The sequence below is a fragment of the Triturus cristatus genome, chromosome 10, assembly GCF_964204655.1.
Source record: "Triturus cristatus chromosome 10, aTriCri1.1, whole genome shotgun sequence".
Lineage (NCBI taxonomy): Eukaryota > Metazoa > Chordata > Amphibia > Caudata > Salamandridae > Triturus > Triturus cristatus.
This window is the reverse complement of record NC_140593.1, coordinates 855,061,649-855,075,381: the sequence shown is the minus strand read 5'-3', so window position 1 is coordinate 855,075,381 and position 13,733 is coordinate 855,061,649. Positions and strand designations below refer to the sequence as shown.

The 13,733-nt window shown below is 47.1% G+C and overlaps 13 non-coding genes across 13 annotated transcripts; all 13 read left to right on the top strand.

The window, feature by feature from the left end:
- Positions 1-946: 946 nt before the first annotated feature.
- On the top strand, positions 947-1,019 carry TRNAV-UAC (transfer RNA valine (anticodon UAC)). The gene has a single exon. It is a non-coding gene; the product is annotated as a tRNA-Val (tRNA).
- A 441-nt stretch (positions 1,020-1,460) lies between these two features.
- TRNAP-AGG (transfer RNA proline (anticodon AGG)) lies at positions 1,461-1,532 on the top strand. The gene has a single exon. It is a non-coding gene; the product is annotated as a tRNA-Pro (tRNA).
- Positions 1,533-2,279: 747 nt separating this feature from the next.
- TRNAL-CAA (transfer RNA leucine (anticodon CAA)) lies at positions 2,280-2,391 on the top strand. The gene is made up of 2 exons: positions 2,280-2,317; positions 2,346-2,391. It is a non-coding gene; the product is annotated as a tRNA-Leu (tRNA).
- A 1,393-nt stretch (positions 2,392-3,784) lies between these two features.
- On the top strand, positions 3,785-3,857 carry TRNAV-UAC (transfer RNA valine (anticodon UAC)). The gene has a single exon. It is a non-coding gene; the product is annotated as a tRNA-Val (tRNA).
- Positions 3,858-4,298: 441 nt separating this feature from the next.
- On the top strand, positions 4,299-4,370 carry TRNAP-AGG (transfer RNA proline (anticodon AGG)). The gene has a single exon. It is a non-coding gene; the product is annotated as a tRNA-Pro (tRNA).
- Positions 4,371-5,117: 747 nt separating this feature from the next.
- TRNAL-CAA (transfer RNA leucine (anticodon CAA)) lies at positions 5,118-5,229 on the top strand. Its single transcript has 2 exons — positions 5,118-5,155; positions 5,184-5,229. It is a non-coding gene; the product is annotated as a tRNA-Leu (tRNA).
- Positions 5,230-6,622: 1,393 nt separating this feature from the next.
- Positions 6,623-6,695, top strand: TRNAV-UAC (transfer RNA valine (anticodon UAC)). Its single transcript has one exon. It is a non-coding gene; the product is annotated as a tRNA-Val (tRNA).
- Positions 6,696-7,136: 441 nt separating this feature from the next.
- Positions 7,137-7,208, top strand: TRNAP-AGG (transfer RNA proline (anticodon AGG)). The gene has a single exon. It is a non-coding gene; the product is annotated as a tRNA-Pro (tRNA).
- A 2,252-nt stretch (positions 7,209-9,460) lies between these two features.
- On the top strand, positions 9,461-9,533 carry TRNAV-UAC (transfer RNA valine (anticodon UAC)). Its single transcript has one exon. It is a non-coding gene; the product is annotated as a tRNA-Val (tRNA).
- Positions 9,534-9,974: 441 nt separating this feature from the next.
- TRNAP-AGG (transfer RNA proline (anticodon AGG)) lies at positions 9,975-10,046 on the top strand. Its single transcript has one exon. It is a non-coding gene; the product is annotated as a tRNA-Pro (tRNA).
- Positions 10,047-10,793: 747 nt separating this feature from the next.
- On the top strand, positions 10,794-10,905 carry TRNAL-CAA (transfer RNA leucine (anticodon CAA)). The gene is made up of 2 exons: positions 10,794-10,831; positions 10,860-10,905. It is a non-coding gene; the product is annotated as a tRNA-Leu (tRNA).
- A 1,393-nt stretch (positions 10,906-12,298) lies between these two features.
- TRNAV-UAC (transfer RNA valine (anticodon UAC)) lies at positions 12,299-12,371 on the top strand. The gene has a single exon. It is a non-coding gene; the product is annotated as a tRNA-Val (tRNA).
- A 441-nt stretch (positions 12,372-12,812) lies between these two features.
- Positions 12,813-12,884, top strand: TRNAP-AGG (transfer RNA proline (anticodon AGG)). Its single transcript has one exon. It is a non-coding gene; the product is annotated as a tRNA-Pro (tRNA).
- Positions 12,885-13,733: the final 849 nt, after the last annotated feature.

Genomic DNA, 13,733 nt, shown 5'->3' with positions numbered 1-13,733 from the left:
CCAATTCTAGATTGAGGCAGGAGGAAAGGAGGTGACTTGCCCAAAAATGGCCATCCTGGGAATTCAGCCACCCTGGGGCTCCCAGGTTAGTGTTTCAGTCCTGCGAGCCACTCATATAAATCTCGCCTGATCGAGCCTGATCGAGCGCTGAGTGAGCGTGTTTGAATCCAAGAATCAAATGCCTCTGTCTTAGGAGCAAGAATTGGCAGGCCCTCCCTTGCATCTGGGGTGGAAGTCTATGGGGCAAGTGTCCAGGACTTGCAGAGGAGTACAAGTGCCAGAAAGTGCCACAGTTCTCATCAGCGCCTTTTTTCTGCTCTCTGGCAGCTAGGATATCGACTGATCCCTTCCTTGCAAGAGTGAAAAAAACAACACCTTGAGAGAAAACATGACTTTTTGTGGTTCACATAGAGAGAGAGCAGCCAAATAGCCCTGCTTTGTTTCTGAAAGACGCATCAGAAATTGCTTAAAATGCCAACTGGGGAATCAGGCTCGTTGGTCTAGGGGTATGATTCTCGCTTCGGGTGCGAGAGGTCCCGGATTCAAATCCCGGACGAGCCCATGCTGTGGAATTATTTTTAGGCTGCTTATTATATAGGGCCATTTCTTCTTTTCAATGCTATAAGACGCCGTGTATGGTGAGAAAGTTCCTTTCCCTCTACGCTATTTCCCACTTTTGGCGTATAGAATTTCAGTGCCGGACTTCTTTGCAACTGCTTTTCTGGGGTGGACCATCAGTGTAGGAAAATTAAATGCAAAGTGTTTTTCTAGTGTGGTTTCAGGTATGGTTTTAAAATCGCCTTTTGGAATAAAAGGGGTCCTCGTTCCTTTCTTCCAAAGAAAGAGATCGGGTAAGGAGGGTCCAACTTTGAGCTTCATGGACATTGGCCCTTGGTCTGTGCATTCCAGCCCACTACATGCCAAGAAGATTCCTGCAAGCATGTCTGTTTCTGTAGTGTAGTGGTTATCACGTTCGCTTTACACGCGAAAGGTCCCTGGTTCGAGACCGGGCAGAAACAGCAGCTTTCTGTTTTTCACACAGTTTGCATTTACTCTCTCAATTTATAGGAAAGCTGAGATAATGGAAGCTGTCTATCCCTCACCAGCGTGACGTACTGTGCTCCAGGGGTATCAGTGACAGCTCAAAAAGAGAAGTGACGATAGTTTGCGCTATTCGTTTGCACGTCCTTGTGTACTGAAGGTTGGGCCTACTTCATGAAAGCAAGGGATGAGAGCAGAAATGGTTTTATTGACCTCACCGAGAGCATACACCTAGAACAAACAAAATGTCTGAAGGATAGAGGCATTTTCATTTCTTGTTCGATGACGGCCATGGAAAAGACAGCAACCATATTGCAGAAGAGAGCAGCATGTGCAGTTGCTTGCTTTGGGTGAAGCATTCACTAACTCGCTGCCAATAACCCCCGGAGCCGGTGCGAAAGGCATCTCTTGTGTGCCTCGGCTCGTTGGTCTAGGGGTATGATTCTCGCTTAGGGTGTGAGAGGTCCCGGGTTCAAATCCCGGACGAGCCCTTTTTCAGAGGTAAACATTCGAATCCTACTCAAAACTCACAATGCCTGACTATTTCTCATTACACTCGCCGCATTGTTGCACAAAATATTTTGAACCTCATAAGAAACATGGATCACCATGCTTTTTCTGCCTTCATGCTTAGTCTGTGTGTGTCCCAGGTGATGCTTTCCCAAGCTGTACTTGCTGGCATTTAGGCATCAGATATTTGTCTGTCGATGCCTGCATAAGTCAATTTTTAATACGTCTAATTGCAAGTATGTTGGCTGATATCTCTGCAGTTTTCACACTTGCTCCTCGCTTTCTGAGTGGCTGCTGATACAGCAGAATAGAAGTAGAGAGAACCCTTGAGAGGAACCTTGCTCTAACAGTAAAACACAGCAAGTGAGTTTCTGTAGTGTAGTGGTCATCATGTTCACCTAACACGCGAAAGGTCCCCGGTTCGAGACCGGGCAGAAACACTGTGCATGAGCTGCTTTTATGTGCACCCTCTAAAACCTTATTATCTCAATGCAAGCTTAAGAAGAGGCGGTCCTTGAACCCAGCGAGCCATGGGAAACTTCCTTTACTTTTGCAAGACGAAACAAAGTAATCCGCATCCATCAGTGGTCGCTCTTGTGCCTAGCTTTTTTTTTGTCATGCCTTGTTGTATTGTGGGGTCTTTACACTTGTGACATTGCTGTGAACGTTGTAAGTGCAAACATTGGCAGGTGCAGTCAGAAGAGTCAGATCTGTGCACACCCAGGGCTGTCAGGATGGCCGAGTGGTCTAAGGCGCCAGACTCAAGAGAGCTTGATCTTCAGTGCAACTGAGACTTCTGGTCTCCTCATGGAGGCGTGGGTTCAAATCCCACTTCTGACAGGTTTCTTTTACACCCTTAAATCGTCCTGTTTTTTGCAGTGCATTCCCCACACACCACAATCTTTGCACGGACCTGTAACATATGACGAGAAATCCACCAACGATCAGGCTGGGCCCTCAATCACAATTCCATGTATTCCTGGAAGGGACACCTCAGGCACACCTTCCGTTAAATTTGCACTCCATCACACAAACTGCCGTGCTGGTTTCTCATTAAGCAGTTGATCCCATCTTTGTTGTGAGGCTCTCCTGCCACCTTTTGGGCGGAGAAGGCACTGTCCCTGCAACAACACAGGCAGACATGTTCAACAGGGCTTCCTGGTTATGTGGGAGGAGCAGATTGTCATTGGTCCCCCCTTGCGAATTTTAATTTACATAAGGAAGACAGAGAGGTATCTGGGAGTAGGCAGTACACACGGACATTGAACTCTATCTTGTGATTTGCAGCCAATTCTAGATTGAGGCAGGAGGAAAGGAGGTGACTTGCCCAAAAATGGCCATCCTGGGAATTCAGCCACCCTGGGGCTCCCAGGTTAGTGTTTCAGTCCTGCGAGCCACTCATATAAATCTCGCCTGATCGAGCCTGATCGAGCGCTGAGTGAGAGTGTTTGAATCCAAGAATCAAATGCCTCTGTCTTAGGAGCAAGAATTGGCAGGCCCTCCCTTGCATCTGGGGTGGAAGTCTATGGGGCAAGTGTCCAGGACTTGCAGAGGAGTACAAGTGCCAGAAAGTGCCACAGTTCTCATCAGCGCCTTTTTTCTGCTCTCTGGCAGCTAGGATATTGACTGATCCCTTCCTTGCAAGAGTGAAAAAAACAACACCTTGAGAGAAAACATGACTTTTTGTGGTTCACATAGAGAGAGAGCAGCCAAATAGCCCTGCTTTGTTTCTGAAAGACGCATCAGAAATTGCTTAAAATGCCAACTGGGGAATCAGGCTCGTTGGTCTAGGGGTATGATTCTCGCTTCGGGTGCGAGAGGTCCCGGATTCAAATCCCGGACGAGCCCATGCTGTGGAATTATTTTTAGGCTGCTTATTATATAGGGCCATTTCTTCTTTTCAATGCTATAAGACGCCGTGTATGGTGAGAAAGTTCCTTTCCCTCTACGCTATTTCCCACTTTTGGCGTATAGAATTTCAGTGCCGGACTTCTTTGCAACTGCTTTTCTGGGGTGGACCATCAGTGTAGGAAAATTAAATGCAAAGTGTTTTTCTAGTGTGGTTTCAGGTATGGTTTTAAAATCGCCTTTTGGAATAAAAGGGGTCCTCGTTCCTTTCTTCCAAAGAAAGAGATCGGGTAAGGAGGGTCCAACTTTGAGCTTCATGGACATTGGCCCTTGGTCTGTGCATTCCAGCCCACTACATGCCAAGAAGATTCCTGCAAGCGTGTCTGTTTCTGTAGTGTAGTGGTTATCACGTTCGCTTTACACGCGAAAGGTCCCTGGTTCGAGACCGGGCAGAAACAGCAGCTTTCTGTTTTTCACACAGTTTGCATTTACTCTCTCAATTTATAGGAAAGCTGAGATAATGGAAGCTGTCTATCCCTCACCAGCGTGACGTACTGTGCTCCAGGGGTATCAGTGACAGCTCAAAAAGAGAAGTGACGATAGTTTGCGCTATTCGTTTGCACGTCCTTGTGTACTGAAGGTTGGGCCTACTTCATGAAAGCAAGGCATGAGAGCAGAAATGGTTTTATTGACCTCACCGAGAGCATACACCTAGAACAAACAAAATGTCTGAAGGATAGAGGCATTTTCATTTCTTGTTCGATGACGGCCATGGAAAAGACAGCAACCATATTGCAGAAGAGAGCAGCATGTGCAGTTGCTTGCTTTGGGTGAAGCATTCACTAACTCGCTGCCAATAACCCCCGGAGCCGGTGCGAAAGGCGACTCTTGTGTGCCTCGGCTCGTTGGTCTAGGGGTATGATTCTCGCTTAGGGTGCGAGAGGTCCCGGGTTCAAATCCCGGACGAGCCCTTTTTCAGAGGTAAACATACGAATCCTACTCAAAACTCACAATGCCTGACTATTTCTCATTACACTCGCCGCATTGTTGCACAAAATATTTTGAACCTCATAAGAAACATGGATCACCATGCTTTTTCTGCCTTCATGCTTAGTCTGTGTGTGTCCCAGGTGATGCTTTCCCAAGCTGTACTTGCTGGCATTTAGGCATCAGATATTTGTCTGTCGATGCCTGCATAAGTCAATTTTTAATACGTCTAATTGCAAGTATGTTGGCTGATATCTCTGCAGTTTTCACACTTGCTCCTCGCTTTCTGAGTGGCTGCTCATACAGCAGAATAGAAGTAGAGAGAACCCTTGAGAGGAACCTTGCTCTAACAGTAAGACACAGCAAGTGAGTTTCTGTAGTGTAGTGGTCATCACGTTCACCTAACACGCGAAAGGTCCCCGGTTCGAGACCGGGCAGAAACACTGTGCATGAGCTGCTTTTATGTGCACCCTCTAAAACCTTATTATCTCAATGCAAGCTTAAGAAGAGGCGGTCCTTGAACCCAGCGAGCCATGGGAAACTTCCTTTACTTTTGCAAGACGAAACAAAGTAATCCGCATCCATCAGTGGTCGCTCTTGTGCCTAGCTTTTTTTTTGTCATGCCATGTTGTATTGTGGGGTCTTTACACTTGTGACATTGCTGTGAACGTTGTAAGTGCAAACATTGGCAGGTGCAGTCAGAAGAGTCAGATCTGTGCACACCCAGGGCTGTCAGGATGGCCGAGTGGTCTAAGGCGCCAGACTCAAGAGAGCTTGATCTTCAGTGCAACTGAGACTTCTGGTCTCCTCATGGAGGCGTGGGTTCAAATCCCACTTCTGACAGGTTTCTTTTACACCCTTAAATCGTCCTGTTTTTTGCAGTGCATTCCCCACACACCACAATCTTTGCACGGACCTGTAACATATGACGAGAAATCCACCAACGATCAGGCTGGGCCCTCAATCACAATTCCATGTATTCCTGGAAGGGACACCTCAGGCACACCTTCCGTTAAATTTGCACTCCATCACACAAACTGCCGTGCTGGTTTCTCATTAAGCAGTTGATCCCATCTTTGTTTTGAGGCTCTCCTGCCACCTTTTGGGCGGAGAAGGCACTGTCCCTGCAACAACACAGGCAGACATGTTCAACAGGGCTTCCTGGTTATGTGGGAGGAGCAGATTGTCATTGGTCCCCCCTTGCGAATTTTAATTTACATAAGGAAGACAGAGAGGTATCTGGGAGTAGGCAGTACACACGGACATTGAACTCTATCTTGTGATTTGCAGCCAATTCTAGATTGAGGCAGGAGGAAAGGAGGTGACTTGCCCAAAAATGGCCATCCTGGGAATTCAGCCACCCTGGGGCTCCCAGGTTAGTGTTTCAGTCCTGCGAGCCACTCATATAAATCTCGCCTGATCGAGCCTGATCGAGCGCTGAGTGAGCGTGTTTGAATCCAAGAATCAAATGCCTCTGTCTTAGGAGCAAGAATTGGCAGGCCCTCCCTTGCATCTGGGGTGGAAGTCTATGGGGCAAGTGTCCAGGACTTGCAGAGGAGTACAAGTGCCAGAAAGTGCCACAGTTCTCATCAGCGCCTTTTTTCTGCTCTCTGGAAGCTAGGATATCGACTGATCCCTTCCTTGCAAGAGTGAAAAAAACAACACCTTGAGAGAAAACATGACTTTTTGTGGTTCACATAGAGAGAGAGCAGCCAAATAGCCCTGCTTTGTTTCTGAAAGACGCATCAGAAATTGCTTAAAATGCCAACTGGGGAATCAGGCTCGTTGGTCTAGGGGTATGATTCTCGCTTCGGGTGCGAGAGGTCCCGGATTCAAATCCCGGACGAGCCCATGCTGTGGAATTATTTTTAGGCTGCTTATTATATAGGGCCGTTTCTTCTTTTCAATGCTATAAGACGCCGTGTATGGTGAGAAAGTTCCTTTCCCTCTACGCTATTTCCCACTTTTGGCGTATAGAATTTCAGTGCCGGACTTCTTTGCAACTGCTTTTCTGGGGTGGACCATCAGTGTAGGAAAATTAAATGCAAAGTGTTTTTCTAGTGTGGTTTCAGGTATGGTTTTAAAATCGCCTTTTGGAATAAAAGGGGTCCTCGTTCCTTTCTTTCAAAGAAAGAGATCGGGTAAGGAGGGTCCAACTTTGAGCTTCATGGACATTGGCCCTTGGTCTGTGCATTCCAGCCCACTACATGCCAAGAAGATTCCTGCAAGCATGTCTGTTTCTGTAGTGTAGTGGTTATCATGTTCGCTTTACACGCGAAAGGTCCCTGGTTCGAGACCGGGCAGAAACAGCAGCTTTCTGTTTTTCACACAGTTTGCATTTACTCTCTCAATTTATAGGAAAGCTGAGATAATGGAAGCTGTCTATCCCTCACCAGCGTGACGTACTGTGCTCCAGGGGTATCAGTGACAGCTCAAAAAGAGAAGTGACGATAGTTTGCGCTATTCGTTTGCACGTCCTTGTGTACTGAAGGTTGGGCCTACTTCATGAAAGCAAGGCATGAGAGCAGAAATGGTTTTATTGACCTCACCGAGAGCATACACCTAGAACAAACAAAATGTCTGAAGGATAGAGGCATTTTCATTTCTTGTTCGATGACGGCCATGGAAAAGACAGCAACCATATTGCAGAAGAGAGCAGCATGTGCAGTTGCTTGCTTTGGGTGAAGCATTCACTAACTCGCTGCCAATAACCCCTGGAGCCGGTGCGAAAGGCATCTCTTGTGTGCCTCGGCTCGTTGGTCTAGGGGTATGATTCTCGCTTAGGGTGCGAGAGGTCCCGGGTTCAAATCCCGGACGAGCCCTTTTTCAGAGGTAAACATTCGAATCCTACTCAAAACTCACAATGCCTGACTATTTCTCATTACACTCGCCGCATTGTTGCACAAAATATTTTGAACCTCATAAGAAACATGGATCACCATGCTTTTTCTGCCTTCATGCTTAGTCTGTGTGTGTCCCAGGTGATGCTTTCCCAAGCTGTACTTGCTGGCATTTAGGCATCAGATATTTGTCTGTCGATGCCTGCATAAGTCAATTTTTAATACGTCTAATTGCAAGTATGTTGGCTGATATCTCTGCAGTTTTCACACTTGCTCCTCGCTTTCTGAGTGGCTGCTGATACAGCAGAATAGAAGTAGAGAGAACCCTTGAGAGGAACCTTGCTCTAACAGTAAAACACAGCAAGTGAGTTTCTGTAGTGTAGTGGTCATCATGTTCACCTAACACGCGAAAGGTCCCCGGTTCGAGACCGGGCAGAAACACTGTGCATTAGCTGCTTTTATGTGCACCCTCTAAAACCTTATTATCTCAATGCAAGCTTAAGAAGAGGCGGTCCTTGAACCCAGCGAGCCATGGGAAACTTCCTTTACTTTTGCAAGACGAAACAAAGTAATCCGCATCCATCAGTGGTCGCTCTTGTGCCTAGCTTTTTTTTTGTCATGCCTTGTTGTATTGTGGGGTCTTTACACTTGTGACATTGCTGTGAACGTTGTAAGTGCAAACATTGGCAGGTGCAGTCAGAAGAGTCAGATCTGTGCACACCCAGGGCTGTCAGGATGGCCGAGTGGTCTAAGGCGCCAGACTCAAGAGAGCTTGATCTTCAGTGCAACTGAGACTTCTGGTCTCCTCATGGAGGCGTGTGTTCAAATCCCACTTCTGACAGGTTTCTTTTACACCCTTAAATCGTCCTGTTTTTTGCAGTGCATTCCCCACACACCACAATCTTTGCACGGACCTGTAACATATGACGAGAAATCCACCAACGATCAGGCTGGGCCCTCAATCACAATTCCATGTATTCCTGGAAGGGACACCTCAGGCACACCTTCCGTTAAATTTGCACTCCATCACACAAACTGCCGTGCTGGTTTCTCATTAAGCAGTTGATCCCATCTTTGTTGTGAGGCTCTCCTGCCACCTTTTGGGCGGAGAAGGCACTGTCCCTGCAACAACACAGGCAGACATGTTCAACAGGGCTTCCTGGTTATGTGGGAGGAGCAGATTGTCATTGGTCCCCCCTTGCGAATTTTAATTTACATAAGGAAGACAGAGAGGTATCTGGGAGTAGGCAGTACACACGGACATTGAACTCTATCTTGTGATTTGCAGCCAATTCTAGATTGAGGCAGGAGGAAAGGAGGTGACTTGCCCAAAAATGGCCATCCTGGGAATTCAGCCACCCTGGGGCTCCCAGGTTAGTGTTTCAGTCCTGCGAGCCACTCATATAAATCTCGCCTGATCGAGCCTGATCGAGCGCTGAGTGAGCGTGTTTGAATCCAAGAATCAAATGCCTCTGTCTTAGGAGCAAGAATTGGCAGGCCCTCCCTTGCATCTGGGGTGGAAGTCTATGGGGCAAGTGTCCAGGACTTGCAGAGGAGTACAAGTGCCAGAAAGTGCCACAGTTCTCATCAGCGCCTTTTTTCTGCTCTCTGGCAGCTAGGATATCGACTGATCCCTTCCTTGCAAGAGTGAAAAAAACAACACCTTGAGAGAAAACATGACTTTTTGTGGTTCACATAGAGAGAGAGCAGCCAAATAGCCCTGCTTTGTTTCTGAAAGACGCATCAGAAATTGCTTAAAATGCCAACTGGGGAATCAGGCTCGTTGGTCTAGGGGTATGATTCTCGCTTCGGGTGCGAGAGGTCCCGGATTCAAATCCCGGACGAGCCCATGCTGTGGAATTATTTTTAGGCTGCTTATTATATAGGGCCATTTCTTCTTTTCAATGCTATAAGACGCCGTGTATGGTGAGAAAGTTCCTTTCCCTCTACGCTATTTCCCACTTTTGGCGTATAGAATTTCAGTGCCGGACTTCTTTGCAACTGCTTTTCTGGGGTGGACCATCAGTGTAGGAAAATTAAATGCAAAGTGTTTTTCTAGTGTGGTTTCAGGTATGGTTTTAAAATCGCCTTTTGGAATAAAAGGGGTCCTCGTTCCTTTCTTCCAAAGAAAGAGATCGGGTAAGGAGGGTCCAACTTTGAGCTTCATGGACATTGGCCCTTGGTCTGTGCATTCCAGCCCACTACATGCCAAGAAGATTCCTGCAAGCGTGTCTGTTTCTGTAGTGTAGTGGTTATCACGTTCGCTTTACACGCGAAAGGTCCCTGGTTCGAGACCGGGCAGAAACAGCAGCTTTCTGTTTTTCACACAGTTTGCATTTACTCTCTCAATTTATAGGAAAGCTGAGATAATGGAAGCTGTCTATCCCTCACCAGCGTGACGTACTGTGCTCCAGGGGTATCAGTGACAGCTCAAAAAGAGAAGTGACGATAGTTTGCGCTATTCGTTTGCACGTCCTTGTGTACTGAAGGTTGGGCCTACTTCATGAAAGCAAGGCATGAGAGCAGAAATGGTTTTATTGACCTCACCGAGAGCATACACCTAGAACAAACAAAATGTCTGAAGGATAGAGGCATTTTCATTTCTTGTTCGATGACGGCCATGGAAAAGACAGCAACCATATTGCAGAAGAGAGCAGCATGTGCAGTTGCTTGCTTTGGGTGAAGCATTCACTAACTCGCTGCCAATAACCCCCGGAGCCGGTGCAAAAGGCGACTCTTGTGTGCCTCGGCTCGTTGGTCTAGGGGTATGATTCTCGCTTAGGGTGCGAGAGGTCCCGGGTTCAAATCCCGGACGAGCCCTTTTTCAGAGGTAAACATACGAATCCTACTCAAAACTCACAATGCCTGACTATTTCTCATTACACTCGCCGCATTGTTGCACAAAATATTTTGAACCTCATAAGAAACATGGATCACCATGCTTTTTCTGCCTTCATGCTTAGTCTGTGTGTGTCCCAGGTGATGCTTTCCCAAGCTGTACTTGCTGGCATTTAGGCATCAGATATTTGTCTGTCGATGCCTGCATAAGTCAATTTTTAATACGTCTAATTGCAAGTATGTTGGCTGATATCTCTGCAGTTTTCACACTTGCTCCTCGCTTTCTGAGTGGCTGCTCATACAGCAGAATAGAAGTAGAGAGAACCCTTGAGAGGAACCTTGCTCTAACAGTAAGACACAGCAAGTGAGTTTCTGTAGTGTAGTGGTCATCACGTTCACCTAACACGCGAAAGGTCCCCGGTTCGAGACCGGGCAGAAACACTGTGCATGAGCTGCTTTTATGTGCACCCTCTAAAACCTTATTATCTCAATGCAAGCTTAAGAAGAGGCGGTCCTTGAACCCAGCGAGCCATGGGAAACTTCCTTTACTTTTGCAAGACGAAACAAAGTAATCCGCATCCATCAGTGGTCGCTCTTGTGCCTAGCTTTTTTTTTGTCATGCCTTGTTGTATTGTGGGGTCTTTACACTTGTGACATTGCTGTGAACGTTGTAAGTGCAAACATTGGCAGGTGCAGTCAGAAGAGTCAGATCTGTGCACACCCAGGGCTGTCAGGATGGCCGAGTGGTCTAAGGCGCCAGACTCAAGAGAGCTTGATCTTCAGTGCAACTGAGACTTCTGGTCTCCTCATGGAGGCGTGGGTTCAAATCCCACTTCTGACAGGTTTCTTTTACACCCTTAAATCGTCCTGTTTTTTGCAGTGCATTCCCCACACACCACAATCTTTGCACGGACCTGTAACATATGACGAGAAATCCACCAACGATCAGGCTGGGCCCTCAATCACAATTCCATGTATTCCTGGAAGGGACACCTCAGGCACACCTTCCGTTAAATTTGCACTCCATCACACAAACTGCCGTGCTGGTTTCTCATTAAGCAGTTGATCCCATCTTTGTTGTGAGGCTCTCCTGCCACCTTTTGGGCGGAGAAGGCACTGTCCCTGCAACAACACAGGCAGACATGTTCAACAGGGCTTCCTGGTTATGTGGGAGGAGCAGATTGTCATTGGTCCCCCCTTGCGAATTTTAATTTACATAAGGAAGACAGAGAGGTATCTGGGAGTAGGCAGTACACACGGACATTGAACTCTATCTTGTGATTTGCAGCCAATTCTAGATTGAGGCAGGAGGAAAGGAGGTGACTTGCCCAAAAATGGCCATCCTGGGAATTCAGCCACCCTGGGGCTCCCAGGTTAGTGTTTCAGTCCTGCGAGCCACTCATATAAATCTCGCCTGATCGAGCCTGATCGAGCGCTGAGTGAGCGTGTTTGAATACAAGAATCAAATGCCTCTGTCTTAGGAGCAAGAATTGGCAGGCCCTCCCTTGCATCTGGGGTGGAAGTCTATGGGGCAAGTGTCCAGGACTTGCAGAGGAGTACAAGTGCCAGAAAGTGCCACAGTTCTCATCAGCGCCTTTTTTCTGCTCTCTGGCAGCTAGGATATCGACTGATCCCTTCCTTGCAAGAGTGAAAAAAACAACACCTTGAGAGAAAACATGACTTTTTGTGGTTCACATAGAGAGAGAGCAGCCAAATAGCCCTGCTTTGTTTCTGAAAGACGCATCAGAAATTGCTTAAAATGCCAACTGGGGAATCAGGCTCGTTGGTCTAGGGGTATGATTCTCGCTTCGGGTGCGAGAGGTCCCGGATTCAAATCCCGGACGAGCCCATGCTGTGGAATTATTTTTAGGCTGCTTATTATATAGGGCCATTTCTTCTTTTCAATGCTATAAGACGCCGTGTATGGTGAGAAAGTTCCTTTCCCTCTACGCTATTTCCCACTTTTGGCGTATAGAATTTCAGTGCCGGACTTCTTTGCAACTGCTTTTCTGGGGTGGACCATCAGTGTAGGAAAATTAAATGCAAAGTGTTTTTCTAGTGTGGTTTCAGGTATGGTTTTAAAATCGCCTTTTGGAATAAAAGGGGTCCTCGTTCCTTTCTTCCAAAGAAAGAGATCGGGTAAGGAGGGTCCAACTTTGAGCTTCATGGACATTGGCCCTTGGTCTGTGCATTCCAGCCCACTACATGCCAAGAAGATTCCTGCAAGCGTGTCTGTTTCTGTAGTGTAGTGGTTATCACGTTCGCTTTACACGCGAAAGGTCCCTGGTTCGAGACCGGGCAGAAACAGCAGCTTTCTGTTTTTCACACAGTTTGCATTTACTCTCTCAATTTATAAGAAAGCTGAGATAATGGAAGCTGTCTATCCCTCACCAGCGTGACGTACTGTGCTCCAGGGGTATCAGTGACAGCTCAAAAAGAGAAGTGACGATAGTTTGCGCTATTCGTTTGCACGTCCTTGTGTACTGAAGGTTGGGCCTACTTCATGAAAGCAAGGCATGAGAGCAGAAATGGTTTTATTGACCTCACCGAGAGCATACACCTAGAACAAACAAAATGTCTGAAGGATAGAGGCATTTTCATTTCTTGTTCGATGACGGCCATGGAAAAGACAGCAACCATATTGCAGAAGAGAGCAGCATGTGCAGTTGCTTGCTTTGGGTGAAGCATTCACTAACTCGCTGCCAATAACCCCCGGAGCCGGTGCGAAAGGCGACTCTTGTGTGCCTCGGCTCGTTGGTCTAGGGGTATGATTCTCGCTTAGGGTGCGAGAGGTCCCGGGTTCAAATCCCGGACGAGCCCTTTTTCAGAGGTAAACATACGAATCCTACTCAAAACTCACAATGCCTGACTATTTCTCATTACACTCGCCGCATTGTTGCACAAAATATTTTGAACCTCATAAGAAACATGGATCACCATGCTTTTTCTGCCTTCATGCTTAGTCTGTGTGTGTCCCAGGTGATGCTTTCCCAAGCTGTACTTGCTGGCATTTAGGCATCAGATATTTGTCTGTCGATGCCTGCATAAGTCAATTTTTAATACGTCTAATTGCAAGTATGTTGGCTGATATCTCTGCAGTTTTCACACTTGCTCCTCGCTTTCTGAGTGGCTGCTCATACAGCAGAATAGAAGTAGAGAGAACCCTTGAGAGGAACCTTGCTCTAACAGTAAGACACAGCAAGTGAGTTTCTGTAGTGTAGTGGTCATCACGTTCACCTAACACGCGAAAGGTCCCCGGTTCGAGACCGGGCAGAAACACTGTGCATGAGCTGCTTTTATGTGCACCCTCTAAAACCTTATTATCTCAATGCAAGCTTAAGAAGAGGCGGTCCTTGAACCCAGCGAGCCATGGGAAACTTCCTTTACTTTTGCAAGACGAAACAAAGTAATCCGCATCCATCAGTGGTCGCTCTTGTGCTTAGCTTTTTTTTTGTCATGCCATGTTGTATTGTGGGGTCTTTACACTTGTGACATTGCTGTGAACGTTGTAAGTGCAAACATTGGCAGGTGCAGTCAGAAGAGTCAGATCTGTGCACACCCAGGGCTGTCAGAATGGCCGAGTGGTCTAAGGCGCCAGACTCAAGAGAGCTTGATCTTCAGTGCAACTGAGACTTCTGGTCTCCTCATGGATGCGTGGGTTCAAATCCC